The sequence below is a fragment of the Globicephala melas genome, chromosome 20 (assembly GCF_963455315.2).
Source record: "Globicephala melas chromosome 20, mGloMel1.2, whole genome shotgun sequence".
Classification (NCBI taxonomy): Eukaryota; Metazoa; Chordata; class Mammalia; order Artiodactyla; family Delphinidae; genus Globicephala; species Globicephala melas.
Window position 1 is genome coordinate 41965076 of NC_083333.1, and position 14555 is coordinate 41979630.

The following is a 14555-nucleotide window of genomic DNA, read 5'->3' on the forward strand; positions in this document are numbered from 1 at the left end:
CAATCCCTGGAGAAGCTGGAGGGCAGACAGGCAGGACCAGGCTTGGGCAGGGCAAGGGCGCCATATCCTGGGACTTGGCCTGTCCTGTCCTGATAGCTTTTTCCAGGGAAAATGAAGTGGCCTGGCCTCCCAGGCACCTTGTTCCCTGTTCCACACATTGCAGATGAGTCAACACTGGGGTGGGGGTGTGGCTACTAAGCTGAGTTTAGGCCAGAGAGATGTCCTTCTGTCATTTTTTCATTCACTCAACAAATATTTTCCAAAGAGCTGCTTTATACTAGGCACTGTGCTGGGCACTGGGAGCACACTGGTGAACACAGACAGACATGGTCACTGTCCTTGTGGAACTTTCCATCTGGTGAGGGAAATAGGATCATTATTCAAATGACTGCACAAATAAGTATGAAATAACTGCACTAAATGTTATGAAAGAAGACTATATAGTACCATGAAAGTATATAATCAGGGGACTTGGCTGAGTCTAGGGAGCTGAGGATGAGCTTGCAAAGGAGACAGAGAAAGAGCAGCTAGAGTGGTAGGAGAACTGGCAGTGACATCACAGAACCAAAGGACGAGGTGGTCAACTGTGCTGGGAGATGCTGCGAGCTGGTGAGACACCTATTTGCCCTGACTCTTCACCTGCTAGCTGTGAGTACAGGTATGGAAAGGCTCTGGCATTGTGCCTGGCTCACAGTTGGTGCTCTGTAATGTTAGCTCCCTTTTCCCCCTCCCTAAGCTGAGCCTCCCTCCAGGGACCCCAGATTTCTGGAACAAAGGAACTGCCTAGGCTTAGCCTCCTCTGTCACCTCAGGCCCCAAACCCCAGCCTTCCAGTGGTCAGTGAGGGACTCTGGGCCTCTCCACTTTAGTCCCTTTACATAGAGCTCTACCATCCCCCAAACTCCTTCTTCCTTTGCATTGGTCTTCCATGAAGAGGGGCTGGGGTTAGGTCTTGGAAAAAGATGGCATTCTGGCTGTGCTTCTGGGGCTGCGTCTGAGAAGGCAGTTGGAATCCTCAGCAGCTCTCAAAGCTGCCTGGGGTGAATCTGAGGGTCTTAGGTAGTGAGAGGGAGCAGTGGGGAGATGAGGAGGGGGGCTGCCCACCCAAGGCGGCGTAGAGCCCAGAGCCTTTTCCATTGCAGACACCCCATCTGTCTCCCACAGAAGGCTCGGGTTGGAGGAGGTGCCGAGGAGGGGGGTACAGAGGGTGAAACTGTACAGTCTGAAAGTGAGTACAATGGCAGTGAAGGTGCTGACTGGGGAGAAGGTGGAGGGTCAGGACGGGGAATCGGCAGGAAGAACTAGAGGTCAGAGGCTGGGAATGGAGGTGGGGAGGGTAGGGGCACTGCATGCTACTCTCCCATATAGCTTTGTGTTTGATTTTGATTTAAAGTTCCCTACCCCACTGACAAGAGGGCAAAGAATCACACTTTTCTGGCTAACAAACTAATGACGTTCCTAAGCCCGGGGCCAGGCTGGATTCATGATGCTTCCCTCTTCCCAGCAGTCAGACCTTTGCCAAACCTTAAAATAATATTTTAGTTAAATTGGATGGCTTCCAAGGTGTTTTCTTTCACATATTACTTTAATTGATCCTGCTAAAGTCCAGGGAGGTAAACATTATTATTATTCACCTGTAAATAAAGCAACAAGGAGTTTCAAAGATTAAGTGAATAACTTGGATCACAGGAGAGTAAGGAGAGGGGACCGGAACCCAGGTCTCCTGACTCTACGTGCAGCCATTAGGCTACTCTTGGGCCTTCCTTGCTCCTCATTTTTGTTGATTATTGTACCACCTCCACTGCCAGGTCAAGTCTGAGGTTTTCTAGTAGAGAGCTCAGAACTCCTTCCCTGAAAAACCCAGGCCTTGTTGAACACACATCGACACAGAACCCCCCTTTCTAAAGTCTCATCCAGACATTAGAAAACTGGACATCCCCAGAGGGGTGAGCCTACCATATACGGAAATATGAGAGCGCCCTAGACCGGAAGTGGTGAGGACGGAGGGACGGGGCAGGGTGTGGGGAGAGGAAAATGCCAGGCCAGGAAGCAGCTCTGTTGGCATCCATTCCAGGTCCTGAGTGGACCCTTGGGAATCCCTTTGGGGAATCCTTCCCCACATTCCAAGTTCTAAATACTAGTTTTTTTCCTCTACCTATACTTAAGAGAATATGATTCCACAGCTTCCCTACCTACTCCAGTCTTTTCTCCAACTCTTCCCTGTTTGGAAATTCTTCCTAGGGTGTAACTTTATAAGGCTGCAGCTTATTCCTTCTAAAACAGATGCCAAGGGAACCCAAGACAGGGCTTCGGCTATTAAATATAAATAGACAAGGGAGGGAAACTGAATATAGAGACAGATATTATATCTCTCAGTCTCTGCGAGTTATTAGGAAGAAGGCACTAGTGGTTGCTAAGCAACAGGTCTCCATAGATGACAAGGCACCTAGAGGAAAAGCCTCCTTTGACTGAATATTGGGGTGAGAGAGTAGGGAGGCTGGGGGTCGAAGGGCTATAGACTGGCAGGCTGGGCTTCTGGGGAATGGTTGGTGTGTCCTCCAAGACCAGCCCTATTACCCAGGCCTTAGCAAACTCCGCCTTTATAGCCTTCAGGATTGGTGGAAGGAGGAAGGCCTCAGGCACTCCTCCCTTCCTGCCGGGAGGCAACCTGGTTTCCATAGCAACCCAGAAACAAACCTGGCCTTGTTTTGCTCATGGCTTCTCTGTAACCCCCTCAAGGAGCACCAGCTTTCATAGAGCCCTTTCTCTGACCCCCATCTTCTGATTTGAGGGGCAGAGCCCACAGAAAGCTTAGGGGTGGGGATGCCACAAAGCTGGTACACTTGGCTCTAAAGTGACCTGTTAAGACTCTAAAGGGGGAGTGACTTTTAGGGGAAAGGACTTCCAGGTGTCCTCTGACCTCTGCACCTCCTAAGGGCTGAAAAAAGCAGGGGCAAGTGGTGGCATCAGAAGCGAATTCTGGGCCCAGGCCTCCTTTCTAAAGATCAGGTACAGGCTGGGGCTGGGGGTCAGGAAGAATGAGGAGGCAGGGTCTTTTTTTTGCCCCTTGGCCGCCCAGACCCCCATCCTCCTAGACCTGAAGTCCTCTGTCATCAAGCCCCGAGAATGGAGATATAGAACATTAACGTATGTCAAGTATAAGTGAGTGGCACCGAGGGGCATAATCTGTTTTTCTAATATGACCACAAGCAGAGTGTTAGAAGAATTAGGCCGACAGCTGCTGGGTTCCCCCTCCCTTTCTACCCCCCCCCCCCTCGCTCTCCCTCTCCCTTGCTCCTCGGCGTTTGCACACACCAATGGCAGCCGAGCCCTGCTCGCGATTTCTCTTAATCTTCCTCCACCATCCTGCGCTCTTTCCGCAGGCGGTGCTGCGAAACCGGCAGAACTCCGCGTCACACCTTACTGCTCTCTGAGATTGCTCCACAGAGAGCTGAAGGAGATGGCAATTCGGCGCTGATGCCGGCTGGCAGCAGTTGGGAGAGGGGAAGGAGGAGAGAGAAGGAGGAAGGGAGGGGGGGAAAAGTTGGCACGGATACCAAGTTTTTCCCTAGAGAGACATGGTTGGGGGGGGCGGTAGAGAAGAAGGGAGAAAATGACACAGAGAAAAGGAAATGAGGAAAAAGAGGCAGAGGGAGAGTGACAGAGGCAGACGGAGAGAATTAAAGTTCTCTCAGACATTCACATGTCGGTATCCTTAGCACACCTCACTCATGACCCTCTAAAGATCACACCACCCAGTGGGGGTTCCCAGCCCCCACTCTCTCTCTCCTTCTCTCTCCCCCAGCCAACCTGGAAGTCAAATAGGCGGAGGCATGTTGTGTGTAGTGGTGCAAGTGTGTGTGTGTGTGTGTGTGTGTGTGTGTGTGTATACGCCTGTATGTTGTCTGTTTTGGATCGCAGTAGAATGCAGTATGTAAATGAGATGGTTATTACCGCAATGTTCATCAAGCTGAGCCGAGAAGACATTAATAGCCTGATGAATATGCATGTGAATTTGTTAATTAAGTTAATTATTCTGCTGAAAATGCATTCGTCTTCCAAGGACATTTTCCCAATGATTTTTACATGCTCTAGCCATTAGTCATGCTATATTTTATCAGGGAAATGAGTTTGCTTAAGTTGTAAAAAAAAAAAAAAGAGAGCAAGAAGAGAAATAGAGAAAGGAAGAGGGAAAAAATGAAAGAGGAAAATGTGTTGAAGTTGAGAGTCGGAAGGCATCTGAGGCCAGCCTGAAGTTTGAGGCCCAGCTGGGCTTTTGAAGCCTGCCCTCGATTTTTATGGGTATCTCACTCTACAATTTTTGCCCTTTTTTTGATGACAAACTTTTTTTTTCCAGTGCCAAATTTCCAACACATTAATTAATTGTTGTAGCCAATTAACTGTAGTTGTGCAAATGAGTTTAGCACTAATTACCATGCAGTGCCTGTAATCACATAAAAAACTTGCTGAGAGAGAGAGAGAGAAAGGAGGGATGGGAAGGGAGTGGTGGCAGGAGAGGAGGGTACCTGGAGTAGAGGGGCAGCCAAGGGAAGGGAAGAGGCAGGGGCCCTGAAGTTTCCTGATAAGGCGCCATCTTGGCTTCAAGGGCAGGTAGCTGTCTCCACATTCAGGACCTCTGACAATCAGGAAATCTCAGAGGGGATAAAAGCCAGTAAATAGTGATCTCCTTTTGTCTAAGAACTTCCACCCAGGGAATTTCCTGACGGTCCAGTGGTTAGGACTCCATGCTTTCACAAACAAGGGCACTAGTTCAATCCCTGGTCAGGAAACTAAGATCCTGCAAGCCCCTAGGCACAGCAGGAAAAAAAAAAAAAAAAGTCCACCCAAAAAAGAGGTTTAGAATGGACATCTCTGGTTGCTTCAACAATGCAAAGTACTCCCTATACATTCTGAAGCCCTCAGTGTTTATCCCCCATGGCTGGAATTACTGGATAAGGATGGAGGGCACCATTGGAAGAAGATGTACCATTTCTGATGGGCCATGGAAGATGGAGAAGAGTGATATGCGCTCTCAGCCTGGTTCTGGAGCTTTAAGTAGACAGAGAAAGTTGTTATAAGTCCACCACAGCTACTAGAATAGGCCAAGGGAGCAATGGTAACATCAACTGTAAAAAATCCAGTTCCAGCAGGAGGTGGGAAGAGGCAGCGTTTGGGCTGACTCTAGGTTTCCACCTGTCAGCTTCTACCAGTGCCCAGAGGCTGGGGGATAGACCAAATGATTTCTCTAGCTCCTTCTGACTTAGCTGTCCATGATTTGGAGAGAAAGAGCAGTGGTAAAGTGAGGACTAAGTGTGAACTGGCATTTTTCTTTTTTTTTAAGCAGATAAAGGCTTGTTTTTTATTGAATGAGTGATCTGTGTAATTGCCGAGGCCACTCTGAACAGAGAAGAGGGAGAGAACTTTATGTCTTGGTCTCTTCCTCCTTGGACAGAGCCTTGACGATTTCCTCCTTCTTGGCCTGGAGCCGCTCTTCGCGCTTTTGGGCTTCCTTGGTCTTAGACCTGCAGGCCTCAGCCTGGTCCGCCAGCAGCTTCTTGCGAGCCTTGTCTGCCTTCAGCTTGTGGATATGTTCCATGATAATCCGCTTGTTTTTGAACACTTTACCCTTCACTTTCAGGTACAGGCTGTGATCACGTGGCAGTCAATCTTCTTAGAGTGACGGTATTTTCTGAGCAGTGGGCGCAGAATTCTCGTCCTCCTCAACCAGGTTAACTTCTCGGGCATTCGAGCATTGGTAGCACCCTTTCTCTTACCTATGCCCATGTGCCTGCCCTGCCGGTGGGCCAAGGTGTATTTCAAGGAATGGACTGTCACAGGCTTCCAGATGATCAGCCCACCTTTGATCAGCTTCCGGATCTGCTGATGGGAGTTGGCATTGGTAATTTCATTAGTCTCATTGGGGTCCAACCAGACCTTCTTTTTGCCACAGCGGAGGACACCGAAGCCAAGCCTTTTCTGAAGCCTGAGCATACTCATGCCTGCGGCCGCAGCAGCAAAACCATTTTTGATTCCACTTTGCTTTCCCCGAACCATGTCCCAGACACTGAGCCTGCCCAAGGGGTGTGTGTATGTGTGTGTGTGTGTGTGTGTGTGTGTGTGTAAATGACCTATAGTTCCCCACCACACTAAAATAAAATTAAAATGCTATTTCTCCCTTACTGCCCCCCGCCCCAGAATAGAGAGCTCACTTGTCATGGGACTCAACTTCCTCAGACCTCAACAGAGATACACTCAATTTCACATTTCCAAGGAGACCCTTGACCATTTATGCTCTGATGGACACCCAAAGGCTGAGTCCTCCCTTTCCTATTCTAGGCCCCAGGTCTGTGGGCAGATTGCTCATGGGCTCCATCCACTTCAGTCTTGAAGCAGCAAAGGGGAAACAATTTGAAGGGCATAAGCCGTATTGCCCCCTGCTTCATGACACTGATCTTCTAACCTATGAACCAAAGTTAGCTGTGAGGACCTGAAGTGGTCCAGGCTGCTCCAGTGCTCTTCCTGCCTCCGACATCTCTCTTCTGGTTCTGCCTATACCCTCTTCCCAGCAACCTTCGTCAAGGTCTGAGAAAGCCTGGTGTAGTAGAAAGAGCCCTACCGTCTTGAGTTCCAAGCTCTTCTTTGCCATTTAACAGCATGTGATTGTGGGAAAATCATTTACGATGAGCCTCAATTTTCCCTGTCTATGAAATGGAAATAATAATAGGTACCATGCCTGAAGGGTTAAGAAACACTCAGGACACCAAGTAAAACAGGCTCTTTCATTAATTGCTAGCGAGTACAAAGTGGGAGCACAAAGCGTTCCTTTTATAAAAAAATTTTTTATTGGCATATACTTGACTTACAATGTTGTGTACAAAGTGTTCTTTAACAGGTGAATGGTTAAACTGTGGTACATCCATATCATGAAATAAATAAAAGAAACAAACTACTGATACATTCAAAAACTTGAGTGGATATCCAGAGACTTATGCTGAGTGAAAAAATCCAATCCTAAAAAGTTACATAGTGTATGACTCCATTTTTCGAAAGAAAAAATTTTAGAAGTGGAGGATAGATTAGTGGTTGCCAAGGGTTAAGAAGGGGGTGATGTAGGCGTGATTATAAAAGAGCAACATGAAGAATCCTTGTGGTGTTGGAACTGTTCAGTATCTTGACTGTAGTGGCAGATGTAAGAACTTACACAGGTAACAATATTGTGTAGAACTTACTATACACACATACACAGGTAAAACTGGGGAAATATGGATCGAACTAATGTCAGTATTCTGGTTGTGATGTCATACTATAGTTTTACAAAATGTTACTACTGGGTAAATGTGGGCAAAATGTACAAGGGATCTCTCTGTATTATTTCTTACAACTGCATGTGAATCTACAATTACCTCAATTTTTTAAAAAGGATATGATAGATTATTAATGTTTCTGCTGGGTTTAGGAGAAAGAAGGGGCTGCCCATGTGTTTCCATTGAAGAATTCCAAAGAGGAAGATTAAAAAATATTATTCTTATTATGGTACATCAATAAAGTGATCATACCTATGGGGAGGGGGGATATTTGTATCTGTTGACCCAATAATTTCACTTCTTGGAATTTACTATAAAAAAATGCATGAAGTTTTAGGATAGGATGTACATCATGGTATTATTTATAACAGTAAATATGTCTAAATGATTAAAATAGTGGATGAGCTTTATACATCATAGCAGATCTAGGTGATGAAATACTCTATAGACTTTAAACATACTTAAAAAAATATATACACTGAGCACAATGCCTGGCAGTCAATAAATGGTAGTTCACTTTACTGGGATGTTCTGGGTATTAAAAGGCTAATATAGGTAAATGCACTTGACAAACTGTAAAGTGCTTGGCAAGTGCTCTGTGTTGCTATCTTTTGTTTTTTTTCTTTTTTGGCTGCACCATGTGGCATGTAGGCTCTTAGTTCTCTGACCAGGGATCAAACCCATGCCCCCTGCAGTGGAAGCACAGAGTCCTAACCACTGGACAGCCAGGGAATTCCTCTGTGTTGCTATCTTAATGGCTGTCTCTCCCAGCTCCACCCTAGATGAAGTTGTACTTCCAGGCAGAACACTACCTAAGGAACTCCTAGCTGGAGGCATGGGAATGGGGAAACTGACTTCTTTGGGAGTATGAGTCAAAGGATTGGGGCTACTTCTGTTCCAGGAGACTGCCACCCCCTGCTCCAAATCATCAGTAAAACTATGGACATTCTCCCCACCACACGCACATGCTCACATTTGGCCTATAATTCCAGGGGACTCATAGAGTCTTTGACACGGTGTCAGCCCTGATGATTCCATAAAATTAATAGACTCTATTGTATCAACCACTGTTGACTGAGCACCTACTCAGTATCAGGCACTGTCCTAGGTACTTTACACACATTATTTCACTAAACTCTCTTCACCACCTTAAAAGGTTGTTTATCTGCATTTCACAGACAAGGACACTAGGGCTAAAAGAGGTTAAGCGACTTACCTAGGTGGCACAGCTCGTAAACGGCAGCACTGGCATTACACTCTAACCGCCACACATACTACATTTAGAAGAAATGAGGAGGAAACTGCACTGAGGCCCCCATCTGGAGGAGCCCCAGAAAAATACCCTTTGTTCTTCCAATGCCCCTTGGGTGGACACAGACTTAAACTCATACCAGGCAAAAGAAAAATCTCTGAAGAGAAGTAGGTCCATTCTGAAGTCTTATATCCCATGAGTAAGTTTTTCCATGTGTCTAAACTCTATCCTTTCTGCTAAAATCCAATCCCTTTTCCTCTCTTGTTTCCAGTGGGGATGGTGAATATATGACATGGTGCCCCTCCATGAAAGGTTCTGAGTCAGGAGGGGATCGAGGAATTTCTCTTTCCCCAGGACTACTGAGGCCTCAGTTCCCTTGGTCTCTTGGATCTTCCCCAAGGTATCAAACCAAAAGATGAGGAGCAGAAAATGAACCAGGAAGAAAAGCAGAGAGAGTAGCCTACCCAGACCAAGGAGACCAACTTGGAGGACGGCCTGGGACTCTTTCAGGACCTAAGTCCTGGGCTCAGGGTGAAGTTAAGGTGGTCAGTTTTCCCCACCAGGCTCAGCAGCCAGCTTCATGTTTGACATCTACCCAGCTGTGGAGGTCTGGCCAGCATCCCTCACACCAGAGCCTCTTGTTTGTCGCAATGTGACATCTCTATAGAAAGGAGGGATCTGGGGCTTCTGCCACTCTGCCTTTATTCCTCCCGTCTCAATACTACCTTGCAGTACTTGCTCAGGACCAGCCAGCCTAACGGGAAGAGCTTAGAGAATAATCTGAGGAAGAAGAATAATCTTATGAGGAGGAGGCTGGGATCCCAAGACTAGGTCCAAAGCTCTTTTCTCTCAACATGAGAGCCAGGAGGGAAACTGGGGCCTGAGTCTAGACATAGATTGGGAACAAGAGGTGTCTTCCCTCCCTCCATCCTTCCTTCCCTCCTCCACGCACTATTCTACCCTGCCAGGGCCTAAGCATGCTCACAGCTCACTTTGGCTTCCCTTGGCCCATCTACCTTATGGACAGGAGAGAGTTAAAGGCATGGTATGGGCAAGCTATAAATTTCCCATCAGTGTGGGGAGAGGAGGACTGTTGGCAGGGAGGGGGTTGGGCTGGGGGGGGAGGGGGAGCTGGGAAAAAGCCAGGAGGTTGTCTCTAGGTAACAATAAACACTGCAAGCAAGGAGCAGCTGTTACACTTACTCTCTCTGCATCACAATGCTGAAATAACACTAATAAACCAGTGTGCCCAATACACAGAGATATATGCATTTAGGGCCAAGCCCCACTGTACCCCTAGGGCTGCCCTTCGCTCCAGGTCAGGGGCCTTGGTGCCAGTGGACGTACCTGTCTTGGCCTGGCTATACTTATCTGGAGGATGAGGACTGGTGAGTCAGTCTCAGAGCCAGAGTGGCATTCTCAGAGGAAGGGGGTGATTCCAGGTTCAGATCCTGATGGCATTCACTGGTAGGAAGAGGTCAAATGGGGTAACTCTTGGCTGGGAGTTGGGAGGAGGGGAGGAGAATGAGAAAGAGAAAAGTATAGGGAACAGACAACTACTTACCATGTCTTCTCAGATTGGAGGGCATGAGGTAGCCAGGAGTGGAGTCAGCTGAAGGGAGGTGGAAGAAAAGGGGGACTGAGGAGAAGGTTTAAGAGGAGGAACACGTGGTATTGAGGAGTGATCCTTGTATCTCCTGGGGCTGAACTCCCTACACCTGCCTACACCCCACCTGGTGCACCCAGGCTCCCCCTCAGCACTTTTATACCAGAGCCAGGTGATATGTCAGTTCAGTTCAGGATTGGGCTTTATTATGGGTGTTCCAGCAGGGGCCCCTGGGCTCCTGATGCTGCCAGGGAGAGCTGGGGGAGTGGAGCTGATCCCATCTCCCTGCACGAAGAGCAGCTGGTCTGTCCCTTCCTCCAATCAGAACTGTCTCTGGATCCCCAGGAGCATCCCGCAGAGGGCCCCTCATCCCAGCTGGACAGCAGAGCCGTCATCGGTGAAAGCAATAGAAATAGGCAAATGGAACCTTAGGCTCTGTCCGAGAACTCCCCTCCTATTCTCCTCTGAGGTTAGAAGGAGGATATCTATTATGTGTCTGGATACACTGGTATCCGAGATCCCTGTTTCCTTTTGCTGAAACAGGGAGGCCCTTGGGACTGTGGTCAGAAGCACAGCTGATTCTCCTGGTCCACTTTCTGGCCCTATTCTGCTGATATGACCTCAAACACAGTAGTCTATCATCCCCTTGATTCAGAAAGTCAGGAGAAGATGCACATTGCCCACCTGACCTGTAAGGGAAGAGAAAATCAGCACCTTTGAAGATCATGGTTTCTGTTTCCAGCAAAAGAGTACTGAGACCAAGTAGTGGTAATCCTTCCAGGTTCTGGTCCTGTAATAGTGCCTTTTTCTTTTCTTTTCTTTTCTTTTAATTTCTAAGTCGTGCGGTGTCAGCTGGGTACCCAGACCTCTGGGCAGGTAAGTGAGAGTAGGGAGGAGTAGCTGTGTCTGCCTGGAAAGCCCCTTTCCTGAAAGGTGCCTAGCAGCACTGAGCTGCCTCAGCACAGAACCCTCTGTGCAGCCCATGGATACACTGGGGCAAGAGTAACTAGCCTCTCCTATCCTTTCCTCACTGGGAAGCCTCTCCCTGGGAGTGCTCAGCTTCCCTGCTATCTTCTCTCCCATTTCCCTCTCTTCTTTCTTAGCTGGGGCCTCTCCTTGCCCCACAATCCAGATGAGAGACCTCTATCCACGGCTCAGAGTGGGGGAAAAATGGGGTAAAAGAGAGCTCTAACAGGCCTGGACCCCCTTCCCCTCGGTTGTTTCCATGAGCCACCCCTGTTGCTATGAGCCACCAGAACCTTGAACTCAGGTGAGCTGCCAGCAGCCTTCTCCCTCCCCACAGCCACTCCAGCCAGGAAGATATGCACCTAAAGGGCCCCAGAGCCCACTGTCTTCCTACTCGCAGGGCCACAGCCCCCTCCTGCATCCCTAGGAATCTGCACCACAGACACACTGGGATGAGTTAGAAAGAAGTGCGACAGACCCCACCACGCGCTCTGTGCTGGAGCAGAGGGCCAGCTGCCTGTACAGCAGAGCAGGATCACCAGCCAGGAGAGCCGGCACAACTTGGGCACAGAGCCTTGTTGGCATGTTGGAGGGGGCAGGGGAGGGGATGGGGTAAGAAGGCTGTTTCAGGAGCACACATCTCCTCCTGGCTCCCTCTCTGGGCACTGTTTCTTCTCCTTGGCTTCTCTCCCTGGGTACTGATGGACATCATGGCGCTGCCACCTCTGAAATATCTTCCTTCACTTCTTCCATGGCTCTGGGAGCTAGAGAGGGGATCTGCATGATAACCTTCGAGGTGCTGAGGTGGGAGGTTCAGACATCCAGCTCTCTCACCAACCAATGGGACACACTGAGGGAGAAGGAGGAAAGGAGTCCCATCAGAGTAAAAGCTAAACCCTGGGCCAGCAATGAGCTCCTCAACAATTCCCTCTTCTCTAGAGCGCAGGGGATTCTGGGTACCGCTACCTCTGCCTTCTACTTACTTCAAGTCTATCCCTCCTTCCCTGCAAAAGCTCAGGGTTTCTTCTGGATTCCAGAGTAGGCTCCAGGCTCTGACTCCAGGGCTGTAGATCTCATACCCTTGGCTAAACCTTGGGAGTATGAGACAGGGCTGGTGGGGATTGAGAGGAGGGAGATCTTGTTCCTTAGAGAAACATCAAGAATCTAGATTGAATGCTTTAAGGGCCTTTTAGCCCCTCCAATATACCTCTAATCTTGGAGTAGGGGTGGACAAGGGGTGAGAAAGAGGGCCTAGAGAAAGCCTGGCACCTCCTCTCTTTCTTCACTGCGTGCTCCTCCTCTGCTGCTCTCTGTTTCGGAGGAGAAGCAGCAGCTCTGAAACAGGAGCCATCTAATAACCCCCCTGAACAATACTCAGTATGAACGGCCTGCCTTATGTTATGCAGCCAGCCCCACAGGCGGGACTACAGGCCTCAGTTTCCAAATTTCCCCTCTCTAACTTCTCTCCTCTTTCAGGCTTCTCCCCCATTTCCCCCCACAAAAGAATCTTCCTTTTCAACTCCCTGGCACAGTTTTCCTCCCCCACTCCCACTTCTGCAGGCCCTTGGAAACAGGGGAGGAGCTAGATGGAGTCTATCCAGACTGTCCTGAGGCAATGCAAGGGGGCCCTTCTCATCTTGTTGGTAGTAGAAAAGGCAGAGAATTAGGTAGCCAAGGAGATGACCCTGAGTGTCTAAGACAGGGCAGGGTGAGTCTGGGGGCACTTAGAGAGGTGCATCTTGCTCTTCCCTAGGGACTCTGGGGATATTAAATGGTGTACCAAGATAGAGGAGAAGACAATTCTGGGAGTAAAGGATAAGTGTTGGGGGTTTGGAGGCTGTGACGAAGTTTCTACCCATACTGCTTTTCGCAACTTAGTCTCAGGAAGCACAGAAAAAAGAATGTTGAATTTTTTGAGGAAGGAAGGAGATGCCAGGAAATGCCATCTTTGGCAACTTGGTGGGCAAGCCACTTCTCTCCATCATTCTTTCTTAACTCTAGTGTCTGAATAGTGAAGGAGGTGGGGGTGGGAGATGGGGACAGCTGGAAATGTGCCCCTCTCTCCAGTGTGCACCAACACCGCATAGAGCCAGATGGGGCTTGACTAAGAGCTCTGGGCCATGGCACCGTGTGAATACAGGGGCATTTCTGACTCAGCTTTCAGAGCCTTGAGTTTTAATTCTGTCTCTCTTCTTGGCTTAGACATGGGACAAGACCACTCCTCGCTACATTTTTTGGCATAATTTTCTCTAGCAGCTTATACTGCAGCAGAGAAACTTGTGATAAGATCTCAGAAAAAGCTCAATATTTAGTCACCATTGGGGGATTTATTTCTTGGTTAAGGAACTGGGGAAGTTAGTGTATTTCCTTCCCTGTGGACCTTTTAGAATATGGTAAAATCTCATGGGAGTGGGAGGTTATGGGGGATCTGTCTACTTGGAAGCAAGGGAATGGATGAGATGACCTCTGGAACAGGCTGTACAAGGGAAATGTTCCCCCAGTAATGCACCCACCTGACTCCCCTGAGTTGCTTCCAAGACTTAGGAGCCAGAGACGCGAGACTCCAAGCAATAGAGAATAATATTCTGCCTACCCTCTTCCCTTGACTTTCCTCCCCACACCCTACCTACTTACATTTCCCTGTGTTCCCAGGAACTCTCCAAATCCAGGAACAAAAGCAACTCCAGGGCAGGATTCAACTGATTTCCCTTCTCTGGGTCTCTGTTTTCACATCTGTAAAATGAATCGTTTGGCAAGATGAGCTCCAGCTTCTCTTCCTTGCAACAGTAAGGGTCTATGATTCATACCCCAAAGGCACCAGCCCTCATTTGCATGCTGTTTTGCATGTAATCTCAACGGCACTTATTTTATGTCTAAACACACAGAAATATCTCTGAACCCTGCCCTTCTCCTCCCTGTCACCACAGTCTCTGGTTCTACGGTCCCTAGTTCCTGTCCTCCCCTTCAAGGACCTCAAAGCTCTGTCCCCACCTTCCTTTCACAATTTTACAGCACTCAGTGGGACAAGCTCAACCAAACAAAACCTCGGGAACAAGAAAACAGCCTTACCTAATATCCTGGCTGCAATTTTGGGGCCCCAAACTGAGTCAGCTGGTACAGTTCCATCCTTTTTGGAGGTCCTGGCCATTGGGGGGAAATCCTGGTACCTCTCCCCAGTGCCTCCCCTCCTCCTCCACCTTGCTATTCTCCATGCCAGAACGCAAAGTGGCCAGTGATTGATGGGCCTGGGTTCCTGGTAACCGCACCCAGTGGCCCAATCCTCCTCCCTTACCCAATCCCTCCCCTGTCCCTATTCAGAGATCAGATTGTCTCATGTTGGTCCCTGAGGTCCCATTAATTAAAAATACATCCAATTAAATGGCAGGTGAAAACGTGCTATTGGAACTCTCCACCCCCCTGCCCCAGCT

The 14555-nt window shown here is 48.6% G+C and overlaps 1 protein-coding gene and 1 pseudogene across 3 annotated transcripts in view; both read right to left on the reverse strand.

Annotated features, from left to right (window-relative positions):
• Positions 1-5421: 5421 nt before the first annotated feature.
• Positions 5422-5996, reverse strand: LOC132594148 (large ribosomal subunit protein eL19-like; annotated as a pseudogene).
• An 826-nt stretch (positions 5997-6822) lies between these two features.
• CDK12 (cyclin dependent kinase 12) overlaps positions 6823-14555 on the reverse strand; it is a 63787-nt gene continuing 56054 nt past the window's right edge. For 2 of the 3 annotated variants that reach the window (XM_060290131.1, XM_060290129.1), the window contains 2 exons: positions 13762-13860; positions 6823-11977 (listed from right to left, as the gene is read on the reverse strand). The gene's annotated coding sequence lies outside the window, so the exon portion shown is untranslated. The remainder of the gene's footprint in view (positions 11978-13761; positions 13861-14555) is intronic. The other variant, XM_060290130.1, reaches the window with a different exon arrangement.